This window comes from Gopherus evgoodei, chromosome 9 (genome assembly GCF_007399415.2).
Source record: "Gopherus evgoodei ecotype Sinaloan lineage chromosome 9, rGopEvg1_v1.p, whole genome shotgun sequence".
NCBI classification, from domain to species: domain Eukaryota; kingdom Metazoa; phylum Chordata; order Testudines; family Testudinidae; genus Gopherus; species Gopherus evgoodei.
The window spans coordinates 42,667,916-42,687,603 of record NC_044330.1 but is presented as its reverse complement, the minus strand read 5'-3'; the positions used below and the strand labels follow the sequence as shown (position 1 = coordinate 42,687,603).

The window sequence follows — 19,688 nt, the reverse complement described above, 5'->3', positions numbered from 1 at the left end:
TGCATTCACAACTTCACACTTGCCTACGAAAATGCTCTTTTCACCTAAACTGTGTACCTTTTTAGGACAGGTTCTACAGTACACATTATACATATAAAAACATTGAATAAAATAATGAAGGATCCTACTAACACTGTTCTATGTGTTTGAACATTCTAATATAGTAAATACAATACAATATAAAACAGTGTCAATTACACTACATTTAGGTAGGGGTGGTGGCTAGGTTTTCTTAAGCTGGTGTTTTGTTTGCAGAAATCTTAAAAAATTATTTTATCAACATCTGCTCTCCTGCATGAATCTCTGAATGACAGATCTCCCTGTAGCAAACCACTGCGTCATTGACAGCCCTGCAGACTTTGGCAGACCGTTCACGAAAAGGATCACTGCTCTATATGATTTTCGTCATCTCATCCAGCAATCCAAAGAAACAGGAGAGATTCTTTCTTGTCAGACTCCTGGCTTCCTGCCCTACATCCTCCTCCTCGCTTTCTTCGGCTATCCGTTGTTAGTCCAGCAGCTCAGTCAGTTCCTCATTTGTCATTTGCTCAGCATGAGACTTCCAACAACTCCTGCACATCCTTCTCCTCCACCTTTTCGAAGCCGACATCCTTTGCCAACTTGACAATTTCTTGCTTGAGAACAGGAATGGCATCAAACCACACAAAGTTATGGACAGCCTCTGGCCATGCACGGCGCCAAATGCCATTCATACATTGAGAAGTGACCTCTTCCCATGACACGTCAATATTTTCCAAGCCGTTCAAGATGCTGTAGGACTTCCAAAACTCCTTTACACTGGGCTTTCCTTCACCTGCTGTCTCCTTAATCAGCATGGAGAACGTCCTCCATAGATAATAAACCTTGAACATTGCCAGTACAGGCAAGTACAGTACTGTACTGTACAATAGGGGAAAATGTTCCAATTCATGTCAGTCTCTATCCAGATATGCAGATCAGGACCAACGTAAATTGGAAAACGTTCCCCTACTGATGAGCGACGGATATCCAAAACAACGGATGAGGGGGAGATGTATACGAGGGACCCCCTGTATAGCTACACCGACTGCTGGATGAGGTTATTCTCAGGTGTAGACAAGGCACACATTCACACAAAACTTTCTGCATGACATTAGTTAGCTACAGGCTTAAAATCAAGCAGAGTACTAGCAAAGAGAACAGAATGAAGAGTGTTAACTGTCTTTTCATCTACGCTCCTGAAATAAATCAAATAAAAGGGAAATGTTAAGTTTAACTACTATTATAAAAAGGAAGGATTTGATCTTCCAGATTCAAGGCAAGGCTGGGCAATTTACTTCTTCCCCCAACGGGGACTATTTCAGCTGTACTGATGGAGCTAAAGAATTGAAAAACAAACGTGCTTGTTTTAGAAACTACTGAGAAGGCTTTAGGCCTGAATGGAAATGGATCATAAGTTCTACAAGAGCTGTTCAAGCTGCAGTGCAACTGACTAGACACCTTTCTCCTGAAAAAAACCCAAGCTCTGATTCTTTACATCAATGGCAAAAATCTTCCAATACCAAAATCAGGAGAAAAAAAAAACTTTAAATACCACAAATTTCTCTTCTGCAATCAACCTTATGTCACTCCAATGTAGACAAATGTTAATTTTCAAATTTACTGAATTCTGTTGTTGATATGGCTTCAAATACCTTTAACCTTTCAATAAATATAAAACATCTAGTTTACTTATATTTATATACAGTAGAACTGCCTTAACTAGTCTAGTCACACAGTAGAAATAAACTAGTCAATGAAAAGACCATCTCAACTGTCAAATCCTTACACTTTGTGCCAGGAGGCTAACACTTATTTCATGTGTTACATAAAAATAACCATTGTATAAACCATTAAAACAGTTCTGAAAGGTACATTGCTTCATTTGTTTAATAGTAGGGATGTAGCATTAAGTTAGTAAAAAGCCTGCACCAATTTAACTATAAGGTCAACAAACACCAACTTGCACCTGTTAGTTACTGTAAATAGGTTTGCAAACATCACCAGGTACAAACATCTACACAGTGTTTAGTCAGTGAAATCAACCATGCTGAATTTATTCCCCAGCAACTGCACTTATTAAATGGGTACACCATTAATGGTTTTCAGCAAAAGATATAATTTTCACCCTCTCCCCTACATACTATATCTTGAGAGAAAGGAATATGTCCTTTTGAGGGAAGTTGTGCACAAGTAATTCAACAATTTTAACTGCTGATACATGTTTTTTGTTTTGCAGGCGTCTAAGAGGAGATACATAGCAGCCAGTCACACATATGTTGCAGTCTAAGACAAAGTTCTATGGGAAATACAAATAATTGGGGAGGATAACCTTGTGGCTAAAGAGGAGTACAGTCAGGAGCTCTGGGTTCTATCACTAGTTATGTTACAGACTACTCATGCGACCATGAACCTTACAATAATTTATGGGCTTATTTTCTGAGGTTGCAATACTCTGACTAATTTTAATGGAAACATCAGTCATTCTGCACTTCAGAAATTCACATCCTTATCCATCTCTATCTACAAAATGGGGATAATGATATTTAGCTACCTCTCAGGAGTGATGTTAGGGTTAGTCAATACATGGCCTCAAAGCTGTCCAAGATGCAGTTTATAAGATAATGATTTTATTTCTGAAGTCCCCCACTATACCCTTCTTCCAGATTTAAAACTACTACATTTATTTATGGTTTAAACTAAAGCTTAAATATGTAAGAATACAGTTTCTTTCATCCGAGGATCTCTAAACACATGTCATTATCTAAGCCCTGGTCTACACTATGGGGTTAGGTCGAATTTAGCCATGTTAGGTCGATTTTAATATGAATGCGTCCACACAACCAACCCCATTCCGTCGACTTAAAGGGCTCTAAAATTGACTTCTGTAGTCCTCCCCAGCGAGGGGACTCACGCTAAAATCGACCTTGCTGGGTCGAATTTGGGGTAATGTGGACGCAAATCAACGGTATTGGCCTCCAGGAGCTATCCCAGAGTGCTCCACTGTTATTGCTTTGGACAGCACTTTGAATTCCGATGCACTAACCAGGTACACAGGAAAAAACCCAGGAACTTTTGAATTTCAATTCCTGTTTGGTCAGTGTGACGAACTCAGCAGCAAGGGTGACCATGCAGTCCCTGCAGAATTGTAGAGCAGAGAATGTTTCCACGCTTCCGCCACCCCTTATCATCTCCATCCCTGAGGTTATCACAGATTAGAATATAAGAAAAACGCACTCGCGATAACGTTTTCCAAGCTCATGCAGTTCACCTGCACTGATAGGGCACAGCTTAATGCATGGAGGCATTCAGTGGCAGCAGCCAGGAAAGAATTAAGTGAGTGCAAAGAGCAGAGGTAGGGCATGATGCTGAAGCTAATGGGGGAGCAAATGGACATAATGAAGCGCCTGCTGGGGGAGAAAACGGACACGATGAAGCATCTGGTGGGGGAGCAGGAAATCCAACAAGAGCACAGACTCCCGCTGCATCCACTGTATAATCACCTACCCTCCTCCCCACGTTCCATAGCCTCCTCACCCAGATGCCTAAGAATGCGGCGGGGGGTGGGGGGGAAGGCTCCAGGCACCCAGCCACTCCAGTCCAGAGGCCAAAGCAACAGAAGGCTGTCATTCAAACAGTCTGAATCTTAGTGTGGCTACAATAAGCAATGTGGCCTTGTCCTTCTCTCCTCCTCCAACCCACCTCGGCTACCTTGTCCGTTATCTTTTTTTTAATTAATAAAGAATGCATGGTTTCAAAATAAGTTACTTTATTTCGAAGGGAGGGAGGTGGTTGGCTTACAGGGAATTAAAATCAACAAAGGAGGTGGGTTTGCATCAAAGAGAAACACACAATTGTGACACCGAAGCCTGTCCGGTCATGAAACTGGTTTTCAAAGCCTCTCTGATGTGCAGCGCGCCTTGCTGTGCTCTTTTAATTGCCCTGGTGTCTGGCTGCTCAAAATCAGACACCAGGCGATTTGCCTCAACCGCCCACCCCTCCATAAATGTCTCCCCCTTAATCTCACAGATATTGTGGAGCACATAGCAAGCAGCAATAATGATGGGAATGTTGGTTGTGCTGATGTCTGACCTAGTCAGTAAACATTGCCAGCGAGCTTTTAAATGTTCAAAGGCACATTCAACCACCATTCTGCTCTTGCTCAGCCTATAGTTGAATTGCTCCTTAGTACTGTTCAGGCTTCATGAGCCATGGGAGCAAGAGGTAGGCTGGGGTAGATGCAACCACGCAGTGCTGCCAGCTGGGAGAGCAGCCTGAGGCAGAAGCCTCCAGCTCACATGATATTCCAGGCAGGACTGAACCTCCATGAGACGAAACTTAAAGAAGAGAATGACCTGGAGTCTCTGGCTCCCATTCGGTGCTCTAGGAGGAGGACAGCCATATCTGTCCAGGCACTCCGACTGACATCAATGAAGTCTGCCAGAAGCACCCAGGAGACATACAAAGGCTACCAGTCCTACTGAACCATCTACCATGAAGGCAAGGAGCTGCTGCTGTGTAGCAATGCTGTACTGCATCTGTCAGCAGCATCCAGGAGACGTACGGTGATGGTGAGCTGAGCGGGCTCCATGCTTGCAGCGATATGGCATCTGCACAGGTAACCCAGGAAAAAAAAGGCAAGAAATAATTGTTTGCCGTTGCTTACACGGAGGGAGGGAGACCTGATGATATGTACCTAAAACCACCCATGACAATGTTTTTGCCCCATCAGGCATTGGGAGCTTAACCCAGAATTCCAGTGGGCAGCAGAGACTGCAGTAACTGGGTTAGCTACCCACAATGCACCGCTCTGTAAGTCGATGCTAGCCATGCTAGTGAGGACGCACTCCGTTGACTTAATGGGCTTAGTATGGACATACACAATCGACTGTATAAAATCGGTTTCTAAATATCAATTCTATAAAAATCGACGTAATTTCATAGCGCAGACATACCCTAAGTGCTCATCCAAACCTCCCTGTAAGGGAAGTTAGGAGAATGCTTTATTCCATACTTAAATGCAACCAGTTCTGCAGTAGCTACTTAATGTACAGTTGCACTACACAGAAATTTAAGACAAGAAATGAAGAAAAAAAACTCTATTCAACTGAAACTGCAGGAGAGATGCAGGTAGGTAGAATTTAATTACCTTGGAGAAATCAGAACTCAGGAAACACCCTTACTTTTACAAAAAGTAATTTGTGAATTTTAACGGACACAAAGGTTCAGAACTCATGTTTTATGTCTCAAACAACAGTCCAGTGCCCCTAACAATATACTAGGGCTCTGATTCAGTACTGACAAAGTGAAGAGTCCCACCTGCTGAACTGCCAAACAGTTTCCATGACACTTAAGTTTCCCATCGAAATATTTAACCAAGCATGGCCCTAATTAGTTGGTAAAAACGTGTAGGACCACAGCAGAGTGGTATGTCTACAGAATTGCAGTGTATAGCTGTAGATTCACTACTATTTTTCTACAGTAAAATTTGGAAATAGAACTATTCAAATGTGTCCTAAAAAAAATTCTCTTAGCTGTTATATCCTATTATGCATCCATCATTTCTTAAATTATGGCTTGTCACTGGAAACACTTTTCTTTTGAACCGCTGGTGCTAAAAAGGTCAGAGGCAAGGCAAACAAGAAAACCTGGCATTTGAAGATCTGCTAGCCAGACCATTTTATCCAAGAAACAGAAATATTAAGTTGCATAGTAGCATTTTATGATTGTGCAATTACCGCACAGCAAGCCACATTCAAATCTGCTCTGCTGCTTGACAAAAATGGCAGACAATCATTTAAGACAAAGGTTATATTGCCATGTAGTTCTTTTTCCAAATAACCACTGGACTTCAAAACCGTCTTCATATGCTTAAAGTTATTTGCTGCTACATTGCTTGAAAACTGCAAGACAGCAGAGCACAAGCCCATTCAGCTGCTTACTGCCCAGGTATCATACATAGGAGATGTGTGCCTCAAAGCATCACATCAAAGTCTAGGAGCCTGAAATCTCATTAGAAAAAAAAATAAAAAAGGTGTGCTTTAGGAATGCTTGAAAAAAAATACTTTAATTACCCTTAGTTCACAAATACAATAGAAGTAACAGATCAGAGGAAGAAATATGCATGTCAGGTTTGAGATTTAAAAGGATTGTTTAAAGTACTTTATTGTCTATGATATTATAGCTTTAATAATTTGGCTCCGTAGTATGAACACACCTTTATATTTAACTACTGAGAAAAATAAAGATGCAAGCTTGAGAGTAACAAGATTGTTAAGAGACCATTATTATATACAGGCTCAAGTATCGCCACAGTAAACGGTTTAGTATACTCATTCAAAAATGTGCTTTTCAGGGTATTCCAATTATGATATTCAAAAAATCAATTCAAAGAAGGTTATAATTGGTTGTTCCCAAATGCCACCTTACACTCGAAAAGCAGCTACACTATAGGCAATGCTGCATGTAGTTCAAAAAGCACATCAGGATCCTTCAAGAGATGTGGTACTGCTGGTCAAATTCCCGCGTGAACAAGTTGAAAGGGTCACTTTGAGGAATCTGGTAAAGCATGTGGCTGCACAAAGCAGGCATGCTGATACCTTTAAAAATGTGGAGGACACACTTTCTCCATATCAAATAGCTTTTAAGATAAAACAATTATTATAACTTTCATTAGGGAATCACTGTGAGTTCTTCTTGTATTGCTTATATTCCTGCAATACATCAATAATAGATGATGTTACAGATGATCACAGTAAATTCTGCTGAAACCATCAGTAACTCGAGCCATTTCATTAATTATTAGAATGTACAATACAGTGCTGAGCAGTGCAGTTTAATGTATGAACCTTCAAGTATGCAGTAAAGTTAATAAACTGAAGGACAAGACATTGACACTTGCACAATAAGGGCCAGTTTGACTCATAGATTACATTAAATTTTCTAGACAAGCCAGAAAAACTGAATTCTAGAAATATAGGACAAGATTCTGATCATATTGCACTGGGGGAAATCTGGCGTAACTTCACTAAAACTAGATTTGTACAGGTGAGAGACCACAACCTACCTCATGAACTTAAAGGGCCAAATATTTAGATGGTGTAGATCAGTGCAGCTTCACTGAAGACAGCAGAGTTATACTGATTTATGCCAGCGGGTAATATGTCCCAAAAGCTACATTTTTTAAGATAACAAAGTTAGCTAAAGAATATAAAATCTCATTGATCCTCCCACAACCTCACAGGAAAACTTGGCTAAAACTCCTGGCATTCACGACCTCCTTAAAAAATACTGCCAGTCAGTGATCAACCCATCCTAACACCATAAAATTATGGGAACATCTCCACAACAAAAAATATTCAAGCTGATATATTCCTTTCAGTGTGCATTTTTGTCCAGGGCAGTACTGCATAACTATCACGAAAATTTACCAGTGGATTCACACCTAGATACTTTGGTGATTAGCATCATATACATAATTATATAGATGAGGTACATTTATTTATTTCAGTGGTACAGAATATTCTATTTGCTCATCGATGAAATACTGACCTCAGCCAAGCAGAATTTTGCAAGGCTGCTATAAATATTAGACACAGACACTCTCAAGATACCATTCATAAAACCACATCAGGGCCACATAACTGACTGTGGTTCTGTGAAATGCCAGTGACTGAAGTGCACCTCATTTATTTTGATTTCATTTGCCTTCTATTTAAAGATGACATGGCGGGAAGATAGCTCAGTGGTTTGAGCATTGGCCTGCTAAACTCAGGGTTGAGAGTTCAATCCTTGAGGGGGCCACCTAGGGATTTGGGGCAAAAATCAGTACTTGGTCTGCTAGTGAAGGCAGAGGGCTGGACTCAAGGTCCCTTCCAGTTCTAGGAGATAGGTGTATCTCCAATTATTAAATTAAGATAATAATCAATTATCAGTCACAGCCTATTAAAATACAAAGCAGACCCCACCTCTTGAGTGTATAGTCAAAGCATAACAGTCTGTTCCTAATTTTTATCAGCTGCAGATAAAACTCTAGGCCTGTTATTCTGACAGATCCTAGGTCTTCTCCAAATCAATGACCATATAAGAACACAATGGATCATCTGGGCTTTTTCACATTTGACTGTGGAGACAAACCCTGGCATTTAAATACAGACAGTGATAGAGACAGGCATGCAGATTTTGTCATCTTGAAAATAAATCTGTTATGTAAATAGTTTCCTTGCTCAGCACATGAGATGGGGTGGAGCTTTATTTGGGGAGGACCCTCCATTTTTCTTGGCTTTAAGCTTTAAAATGTTCTTTCTTGGTCTAAGTAGTAATTTTCTGAGCAAATGGCAGCTGGCAGCAGCATATCCATGGGCATGGTGCCTGACAGATAACCTGCAATATGTCTCCCTACCATGAATTTCAAATGCCTGAGGTGCTAACAGAGGGAATAAGCCACTGTAGAATTGCTGCTCCTTCCCTCAAGCTGACGCCCCTTCATATCACAATGTTTTACTTTGCTCTTCAAATTACTCCATTAGAAACTATATCAAAGGCAGATTCCCAGCCACAGATGCATCAATGTGCCTTCTTTGTATCATTTCAATTCAGTTGCAGCATCATTATTTTCTTTTAAATTAAAAATACCAGGCTCGCTAAACTCTAAAACAAGGAAAAATATATTCATTCATGAATTAAGTTTGAAAATTTAAATCTTGGGGAAGTGTTCGCTGTTATTACATCTCTGAAAAACATTTAAAAATGTCTCTTAAATTTGTTTTGTCCTTTTATCAAAACCTTCTCCTCTGAAATGCAATCTGCACTTGCATTTTTTAAAAATTTAAGTTCTTTATCCTTTTTATGCCATTGCAAAGAACTGACATCAAAGTCATCAAACTGACAAATTTTCACTGATATTAAACAGCAACAAAGCATCTCGTAACAGCCCATGTGGTTTGTAAAATCATTATGTGTGTACTAAAACTAATCCATGTTAGTTATAAATACTGTATTCACTCACAAAAATTCACACATTAAATAATTCACCAAAAATTAACTACCAAATCCACAGTGGGATATTCCAGCACAGACCCCTGCATCCCATTAATGGGACTGCATAGGTGCACTCAATTGAGGGTGCTGCGGTTGCCCATGTCTTCAGACAGATTTCCTGATTTGGGGCCTGATCCTGCCAAATTTTATGCCTGTGGGAAGCTTTATTAACAAGAGAAGACCCACTGAACTCAAGAAACTTATGTGCATAAAATTAAACATGTTTCAAAGTGTATGCAATGTCAGGGCCTTTGTCAAGATCATATTTCTCTTATCTCAATTCACTTACATTATTTACATTTTCAGGTTAAAAAGGAACTCCTCAGGGTCTTTCTACTTATTCTTCAGTAAAGTAGGACTTCACGCATTTGCTCTAATAAATTGTTACTTTTTAAAATTATGCCTTTTACAGTAATTATATAAAATATAAAAATATGCTATAATTTGACAAGTTTCAGAGTAGCAGCTGTGTTAGTCTATATCTGTAAAAAGGGCCAAACCGGACAGTCTCTATATAAAAGAATAAATAGACACAAATCAGACATCAAGAATTATAACATTCAAAAACCAGTTGGAGAACACTTCAATCTCCCTGGCCACTTGATTACAGATCTAAAAGTCACAATATTACAACAAAAAAAACTTAGACTCCAAGGAGAGACTGGAATTAATCTGCAAATTGGACACCATCAAACTAGGCTTGAATAAAGGCTGGGAGTGGATGGGCCATTACACAAAGAAAAATTATTTCCCCATGCTTATCGTGCACCCCCCTCCCCACATACACAGTTCCTTACATCTCCTTGTCAATTGCTGGAAATAGGCCATTTTCATTACCACTACAAACAGTTCTTTTTCTCTCCTGCTGATAATAGCTCATCTTAACTGATCACTCTCCTTATAGTGTGTATGGTAACGCTCATTGTTTCATGTTCCCTGTCTGTGTGTATATATCTTCCTACTGTATTTTCCACTACATGCATCCAATGAAGTGAGGCTGTAGCCCACAAAAGCTTATGTTCAAATAAATTTGTTAGTCGCTAAGGTGCCACAAGTACTCCTGTTCTTTTTGAAGATATCATTTGAGTATATCATGTATTACTGTGTACTTGCACAGTTTCACTTTTTTATTTATCTACTTAACAAAAAGCAGAGGAAATTCACTAACCCATAATTACATATGAAAAAAGTCAAATCGAGGCTAGCCACAAGAGCCTTTCCATGATCTACGCCTATTGGGGGCAATGTAAGCAGTTTGGTTACTCCCGGATCCCACTATGCATTGCCCATAGGCAGACCCGTGCTGTTCATGAAGCCTCACAAAAGTCAATCAAACAAATAAACTGTGCTAGGAGTCTGTTTGCGCACAATTTGCAGCACGGAAGCCTTCGTGATTACTTATGCAACAATTCCTGATATTCCCACTCACTTAAACCACAGCTGCTTCTATTCATCCCATATAGGTCCCTATCCCGGCAGTATTAGAGTTTTGCCTGCACAAGGACTAAAGAATTAAGTCCAAAGAGGGTACTGAATGAGAAATCTATCTTGACTCCTAAATATAAGTTTGTTCGTTGCACATGATTAACAGTGCCCTGCAAGTAGCAATCATTCATGTTAAGGAAAAAGTTATACACATGACTAAAACCTGTGACGTCAATATTCCCAGGCCAAGTGATCAGCCAATTTAGCCAAGTAGCATCTTCATTTTCAAACCACTAGAGGCTCAATTATAAAAACCCTCCACAATTCCACTAGAATGGTCAGTTCAGAAATAAAACAGTTCTATTACCTAACTTGTAATTCTTTCAGAGTTAGCAAAATAAATTTATTTGGGGTTAAAGCAGAGGCGGCGGAAACTCCCTGAAAATGGGGGGAGCGCCAGCACCCAAACCATAGCCCGGCCCTCCCGTGATGGCCCTTCTCCCCACACACCCCCTTCCTCTCAAGACCCTGCCCCCCCCCATTCACTCCTCTACAGCCCCTTCCCCCTTTGCTCATCCTTTTCCAGTGCCCCTGGGTGAAAGCCAGTATTTAAAGTGGTCTGAAAAAAGTGTGTGTGGGGGGGGGTTATCCTAATCTGCAAGCAGCATTTTTGGTAAAACAGAGTTTAAAGTATTTTTCAGTAACAGGTTTGAGTTTATTTATTCATTTTGCTACACCTGCGATGCTTTGTGCCTCTTCCTCTCTTCCCGCCCCCGTTTTAAGCACTTGTGAAACCAAAATTAGTTATGAAAGCACAAACTACTTACAAATAATGACTTGAAAATATGGTAAAGAAGCACAACAGTTAACCCAAACCAGCTTTGCTTGTGAATCTAGCTACAGCATGGAGCAACCTAATGCAAGCAGCAGGAATTTCTACTGTAGAATACTCAGCAAGGAAACCATATGCAAATACAAAAATCCCACAGTAACATACAGAATTTCCAACAGATTTTTGTAGGTGACACTATAACTAAACTGTTTAAAAGCCCAATGCTTTCTTCACTCACTTTCCAGTTTCAAAATGTAATAAGTGTTTGCTCACGTTTTACATTTACGGGTTTTTTATTAGCATATCATTTTAATTGCTAATTATTATTTGTTTCCTATTTAAAATGATTTTTAATTTCTTCCTTAGAAAGAACATAGGTAACTAGCTCTGCATTGCCAGTAGTAACCGAACACTTGTACAGGAAAAAGCAAGCATTACATTAATATATTATTTTGCGAAGTATTAGTAAGATGAGAGGCACTGAAAAAATAGGCCAAGTGCTATATTATAGTAAATCAAGTCTTATACATATTATTTATTATTTCTATTATTGAAATGTCTGGATGCCCTTGTCACGGACCAGTACGTCTCTATGCTATATGCTACCCCAAACAGTTTACAATCTAAGCATAAAACAAGAGACAAAAAATGTATAAAGAATGACCAACAGAGGAATAAAAGGAAACAAAGGGATGCTATATATCAGGGGTCGGCAACCTTTCAGAAGTGGTGTGCCGAGTCTTCATTTATTCACTCTAATTTAAGGTTCGCGTGCCAGTAATACATTTTAACGTTTTTAGGTCTCTTTCTATAAGTCTATAATACATAACTAAACTATTGTTGTATGTAAAGTAAATAAGGTTTTTTAAATGTTTAAGCAGCTTAATTTAAAATTAAATTAAAATGCAGAGGCCCCTGGACCAGTGGCCAGGACCTGGGCAGCATGAGTGCCACTGAAAATCAGCTCGCTTGCCGCCTTCAGCACGCGAGCCATAGGTTCCCTACCCCTGCTATAGATGCTAGGAACACAAGGGATACACACAAGAGAGATCAACTCATCTATGGCTCAGCCTTTAAAAACCAGATAATGGAAAGGCACCTATTTTGCTGGGAGAAACTACCTCTTGACAATTTACTGTTTAGTCATTAAAAAATGTTTCCCAGTCAAATAATTGGTGTCTTCTACTGAAATAAAGAATTCAAATAGAACAGAAAAAAATAATCTAAGAAAGGTTATCACTCTAATGCTCCATGGTATAAACGGACCACCACTAACTACCAAGGAGGAATTATTTTCCCATATACTGAACTGTACAATTTGCTAAGTGCATTATGGGTTTTCTCATCACTCTCTGAAGTTTCAAGTTTTGGCTGCTGCCAGAGTCAGGATACCAGACTTGGGCGTTTGAGCTAATATTGTACGTATTATTGTTGCTATTTTAAACAAAATTGCAAAATTCAGTAACACCTAGGTGACCCTGAAAGTAACATATCACAATTAATAGGAAATTTGTGATTAAGACTTTGGGTAATCAGAGCACCATGCCAAAACATAAAACAAGCAAAAGTTCTCCCACGAGGGCTAGGTATTTTGTACATCAAGTCTGCTGTTCAAAACAATAGTTTAAATGGTTTCCCCTCCACCCCATGCACACAAGTCTATATGTTTAGAATTTCAACTAGTAAACAATAATCAAAGCAATCAGAGATTTCAAAAGAATCTGGGCATAAAAAAAAAATTCCCTCTGGCGGCATATCTATGGTCTAACATATTTTGCTTGCCTGTCAGGTGTGCTTATTTGTACACAGACTGCTGACTAAAATAATTAAGACTGGGATTTTCAAAAAAGCCTAAGGAATTTAGGTTCCCAACTTCCATTCTATTTTAAAACTCCCTTAGCTTCTTTGAAAATACCAACCTAAATATTTAAAACTTTTTTCATTATATATATATTTATAATTTATATATTAATATAAACTATAAAAATGCAATACTGTTTGACTATATCATTGTCTCATCTAGCACTTTTCATCAATAGATCTCAAAGAACTTGCCAAAGGAGTCCTTATCACCATTTTACAGATGGGGAAACTGAGACATGGAATGGTCACCTAGCATGCCAAAGGCCAAATCAGGAACAGAACCCAAGTTTTCCAAGTCCCAGTTCATTCTCTATCCACTGCCTGCTATATAGTTATGTCATGCAAACTTCAATTCCACCTTCTCCCCCATACCCTATTATTTTGATTGATTCCTCAGTGAGACGAGGTCTTTTATTGGACCAACTTATATTGGTGGAATGGGCAACACTGCAAGCTACACAGAGCTCTTCTTCAGGACTGGAAAAGGTAAGCAAAGTGTCCAAGCTAAATAGAAGGTGGGACAGATTGTTAAGCATAAGGGGATCTACACATGTTATAGGAGGCCACTTAAAATGAAGTGGGCAATTATGGGTTAGCAGGTAGTAGGGCATGTTACAGTGTGTTGTAATGAGCTATAAACCTGTCTCTGTTAAGTCCATGGTTTTTAATGTCCAGTAGCGTAATGAATTTAAATTCCAGGCTCATCATTTTAAGGCATTGTGTAGGTTTCCTTTGAAGGTAAGAACTGAGGTTAGATATGGAGCAAGCACTTCAGGTGATAGGATGTATTTTTTCCATGAGTTCATTCGAGAGCATAGTGATTGTCTAGCTTCAAAAGCCACAACAACTCTGTGGGTGATGTACTGGATGAGATACACCACATGTTCTGATAGGCAAGTACAGGACTCATGGATAATGAAAGATGTGTTGCGGGGGAAGGAGGGGGAACGGACTGGGTGGACTGATCATCACAGCAGTATTGATACGTCTGCATGGTTTGCATCTGTTGTTCTGGCACCGCTTTAAGTCAGTGTGTCCTGACATGTGGAGAGCTTCCTTCTGATTATGACCTTGGCAAGGTTGGGGGAAAGAGGTTGTCTGAAGGCAGAAATGGCGGGGGGGGGGGGGGGGAGTTGAGAAAGATTTCTTTCAGAATGTGGACAACACGTCCACAATGGGTTGTTTCATTGCATAATGATACTCTGAAAGGATTCTAGCATGGGGTGGAAGGAGACAACTAGGGGAGTGTGATCAGTGGGGTTATTTTTTCTGTATTAAAGAAGGTTCCTACAGGGGTGTTTGGGTGGTCCATTCCATGATGAGATCTAGTTCCCTGGTGGAGTACCCTTGTTTAGTGAAAGAAGTTTTAAGTGTCTACCCCAGACGTTCTCTTCACTTTCCCAGTTCTGATTCTTGGTTGTGTTTGCTTTCCACTTACTGTCAAAAAAGTAAAGAAGAAAGAAAAAAGGAAGTTTGCAGGGAAAACAGTACTTAGTAATCATTTACCTTCATTTTTCAAACTACCCTTGCTCCCCAAAAATATGAGCTAGAGTGGGGTTCTACTATCTGTTCTACTTGCCGCCTAGACAACTGCCTAACAAAAAGTCAAAAACAGTCCTAACTACAGATAGCCAATAGTTACATTGCTAGCTCTATGTTTGTACAGCATCTAGAACAACAAGGTCCTGGTCCAATGAGGCTCCCAGCTGCTATCAAAATACAAATAATAATAAAACAATTAAAAGTAAAAAACTGCTAACAGGTTCATTTCTGAATTAGTAAATTATATTAACACGTTTCATCCTGAAGGATCCCAGAGCATTTTACAGTCTATGTGTATAAAGATCACTTTACTCACCCTTTGGTTTGACTGTAGTAGCCATTTATCAGCACACAGTAATGACACAAAACCACAAAGGGCACGAAGCAAAAATTGTATATCCAGTGGTAACTACAGAGGAAATTTGAGTGTGAAGAACGTCATTACCCAAGCTGGAGTTTGGTCCAAACACTAAGGTCTTAATCTCTACTCTTATAAAAAGTTCCATGTGATCGGTAGGTTCCAGTCCTGTAAACAAACACTGAGGCAAGTTAATAACTTTAATCATCAAAGAATCCTGTGGCACCTTATAGACTAACAGACGTTTTGGAGCATGAGCTTTCGTGGGTGAATACCTTCTTCAGATGCATGTGGTGGAAATATCCAGGGGCAGGTATATATATGCTAGCAAGCAAGCTAGAGATAACGAGGTCAGTTCAATCAGGGAGGATGAGGCCCTGTTCTAGCAGTTGAGGTGTGAAAACCAAGAGAGGAGAAACTGGTTCTGTAGTTGGCAAACCATTCACAGTCTTTGTTCAATCCTGAGCTGATGGTGTCAAATTTGCAGATGAACTGAAGCTCAGCAGTTTCTCTTTGAAGTCTGGTCCTGAAGTTTTTTTGCTGCAGGATGGCCACCTTAAGGTCTGCTATAGTGTGGCCAGGGAGGTTGAAGTGCTCTCCTACAGGTTTTTGTATATTGCCATTCCTAATGTCTGATTTGTGTCCATTTATCCTTTTCCGTAGAGACTGTCCAGTTTGGCCGATGTACATAGCAGAGGGGCATTGCTGGCATATGATGGCGTATATTACATTGGTGGATGTGCAGGTGAACGAACCAGTGATGGTGTGGCTGATCTGGTTAGGTCTTAGCTTCCACCCCACCATCAACCTCAGCCTGGACCAATCTACACGGGAGGTCCACTTTCTTGACACAACGGTGCAAATAAGTGATGGTCACATTAACACCACCCTATATCGAAAACCTACCGACCGCTATGCCTACCTTCATGCCTCCAGCTTCCATCCCGGACACATCACACGATCCATTGTCTACAGCCAAGCACTGAGGTACAACCGCATCTGCTCTAACCCCTCAGACAGAGACCAACACCTACAAAATCTCCACCAAGCATTCTCAAAACTACAATACCCGCACAAGGAAATAAGGAAACAGATCAACAGAGCCAGACGTGTACCCAGAAGCCTCCTACTACAAGACAAACCCAAGAAAGAAACCAACAGGACTCCACTGGCCATCACATACAGCCCCCAGCTAAAACCCCTCCAACGCATCATCAAGGATCTACGACCCATCCTGGACAATGATCCCACACTTTCACAGGCTTTGGGTGGCAGGCCAGTCCTTGCCCACAGACAACCTGCCAACCTGAAACATATTCTCACCAGTAACTGCACACCACACCATAATAACTCTAACTCAGGAACCAATCGATGCAACAAATCTCGATGCCAAACTCTGCCCACATATCTACACCAGCAACACCATCACAGGACCTAACCAGATCAGCCACACCATCACTGGTTCATTCACCTGCACATCCACCAATGTAATATACGCCATCACATGCCAGCAATGCCCCTCTGCTATGTACATCGGCCAAACTGGACAGTCTCTAGGAAAAGGATAAATGGACACAAATCAGATATTAGGAATGGCAATATACAAAAACCTATAGGAGAGCACTTCAACCTCCCTGGCCACACTATAGCAGACCTTAAGGTGGCCATCCTGCAGCAAAAAAACTTCAGGACCAGACTTCAAAGAGAAACTGCTGAGCTTCAGTTCATCTGCAAATTTGACACCATCAGCTCAGGATTGAACAAAGACTGTGAATGGTTTGCCAACTACAGAACCAGTTTCTCCTCTCTTGGTTTTCACACCTCAACTGCTAGAACAGGGCCTCATTCTCCCTGATTGAACTGACCTCGTTATCTCTAGCTTGCTTGCTAGCATATATATACCTGCCCCTGGATATTTCCATCACATGCATCTGAAGAAGTGGGTATTCACCCACGAAAGCTCATGCTCCAAAACGTCTGTTAGTCTATAAGGTGCCACAGGATTCTTTGCCGCTTTTACAGATCCAGACTAACATGGCTACCCCTCTGAAACTTTAATCATATGCATGTTTGGAGAATTGAGGACTTAGTGACCACAAGCAAACAGGGTCTCTGTTTTATCTCTCATTGAATCACTAAAAGACAGCGCCCCAAACAGTTCAATGTTCTTCTACAATTGAGCATTGGATCAGTAATGGTGATAAAATTAGGCAGCAGTTGTTGTATATTACAGAACAGACATGCTTAAAGCTGGAGGCAAGGAGGCCCAGCCAAATATTGCAAGAAAATCAAAGCAGAAGAGTTGAGCAATCTGGTTTTTTTTTCCCCTCCTTCTCCCTCTCCTTCTCTTCACTGGCATTCTCTTGTGGAAAGCTACCAAGCCCTACTTTTTTCACACTGTATCTAGCCATCCTCAGCTATCCAGGCCAGTCCCCAGTTTTTATTTTTGGTGCCTGTTTAAAGAAAATGTTTATGCTGTATTTTGCAGCTCCACATAATATATTCTACACTCATTTAATTTAAAGGCATGTGTTTATTTATCTTGCTGTGGGGATAAATTGATACTACCGCCAAAAATTATAGTAAATGTTGCCTCTTACAGTGCCTATAATTCAATTAATCTTCCTTCATTTAAAAATCCAAAACAGATTTAAACAGCAAACAGACCAAACACCTACTCCCTCATCAGACTACACTCTTCCCTGCTCTTACACATACACCTCTACCCCCCCATATAACATGACCCGATATAACACGAATTCGGATACAATGGGGGTAAAGTAGTGCTCCGGTGGGGTGGGGCTGCGCACTGCGGTGGATCAAAGCAAGTTCCATATAATGTGGTTTCACCTATAACACAGTAAGATTTTTTGGCTCCAGAGGACAGTGTTATATCGGGGTAGAGGTGTACATCCTTTCCCGGCTCCTAAAGCGAAGTCTCCTTTTCCTTCTCCTCTGGCTTAAGCACGGATCTGGCAGGCAGAGAAAGATCAACAATGTTACATTACTCCTGCCTATTCTCTATGAAAATAAAACACAGGCCCATACAGCACACAAAGACAGTTAAAGGAATTCTCTCTTATTTTTTCACATAGAAGTTTGAAAAGCAACATTAAAGGCAGATAATCAGATTTGTCATTCATTCTTCTGGTGACAAGGAACGAATCAAAGTTCCAAAGAAAGATCTTACACGGACAGTGCGTTCACGAGATGTTCTGTGGCTTAGAGGTCAAACCCAGACCGCCCCCCCTCTCACTCACGTGCCACATTAAGTTCAGGAATCCCTTTTAACTGGGGGCCAAAGCTCTCAAAACCGTCACCAAAACACAAGTGGCAGAAACTAAGAGTAAACCAGCGAGGTCAACAATCAAAACCTGATCACGGATCCTACAGAGCAACCCACTAGGCTTCGCCACCATTCCAGCTAAACTATGGATTACAGCCAAGCGCACCACGGCCGCCAAGGGCGCTGCAATTACCTGCTTTACAAAGGAAAACGGAGAGCACAGACAGGCCACCGGGGGGGGAGGGGAAGCATGAGGGGCGGCATAACGTCTGACAACAGCCCTCCCCCAAGGCGCGTACATGCGGATCTTCAGGGCGGAGCTGTGCCGGCCAGAGCAGCCAGGCGTTCACGGGGCCGGGAACTGAGCCTGGCCTGGGCGGGAAGTTACTTTGAACTGACACTGACCAGCCCTCCGCCTAGGCAGGGCCCGCGGCGCAGAGGTGCCCTCGCAGCTCGCGGGGGCCGCAAGCGCTGGGCCCGTCCCCGCCGGCGGGACATACGGGGCGGGGATGGGTGCAACGAGCGCGGGCACGCGGGTCATCCGGGACTAGGGGCGCACGAGAGTCCGCCCGGGGCACGGAGCCTGGGCCGGGCCCGCTCCAGGCCCCGTTGAGCAGCGAAGGGGCTCGGCTGCCTCCATCCCCTTCCCCCCTTACCCGCTGCGAGGGTCTCGAGGTCAGCGTCAGTCGCGTTGGACGGGCCCGCCTCCGGCCCGGCCGGGGCGGGGCAACTCCGAGAGCGGCGTAACCCCCCGCCCCCTGGGAGCTCTGCCTGTATGTACGCCCCCAAACAAGGCTCAGGGAGCCCTGTTCCCTATATATCCCCCTTGTGACCTGTCTCATCAGTGTACACATCTTACCCCCCCCAGCAAGCGACCACTTAACTGGGGAGCCCTCCCTCCTGTACACCCCCCCATTACCCCCAAGGAGTCCTTCCCTCCGTACACTTCCCCCAGTGAACCTGTGATACACCCAGCTATAGAGGGAGCCATTCCTATAGGGAACACCGTCCCCACTCCTGCAGACACCCACTACTATAGCAAGATATACAGCCAGAGAGGTTACCTGCCCCCCCACATACCAAGGGAGCACTCATCCCAGAGGATCACACCCAGGACCTGGGGAGATTCCCCCCATACAAGCCAAGGGAGAGCCCCAACCCCAGGAAATGCCCCCTCACCCTCATCAAGGAATGAGAGCTGACACTTTTACTTGGCTACTCTACTTATCCAGTATATGACCTGAGTGATTTTACTCCTCTGAATGTGCTACTTGCCCTTTAAGTTCCCTCAAAGGGTCACCTTTGAAAGGGGCAGGACTCTTCCC

At 41.8% G+C, this 19,688-nt stretch overlaps 1 protein-coding gene across 5 annotated transcripts in view; it reads right to left on the bottom strand.

Moving 5' to 3' along the window:
* NMNAT3 (nicotinamide nucleotide adenylyltransferase 3) overlaps positions 1-19,081 on the bottom strand; it is a 99,339-nt gene extending 80,258 nt beyond the window's left edge. The window contains exon 1 of one of the 5 annotated variants that reach the window (XM_030575687.1): positions 19,020-19,081. The gene's annotated coding sequence lies outside the window, so the exon portion shown is untranslated. Of the gene's footprint in view, positions 1-15,035; positions 15,222-16,548; positions 16,572-18,556; positions 18,643-18,662; positions 18,791-19,019 lie in introns of those variants that run through there. The other 4 variants (XM_030575692.1, XM_030575688.1, XM_030575693.1 and 1 more) reach the window with 4 other exon arrangements.
* Positions 19,082-19,688: the final 607 nt, after the last annotated feature.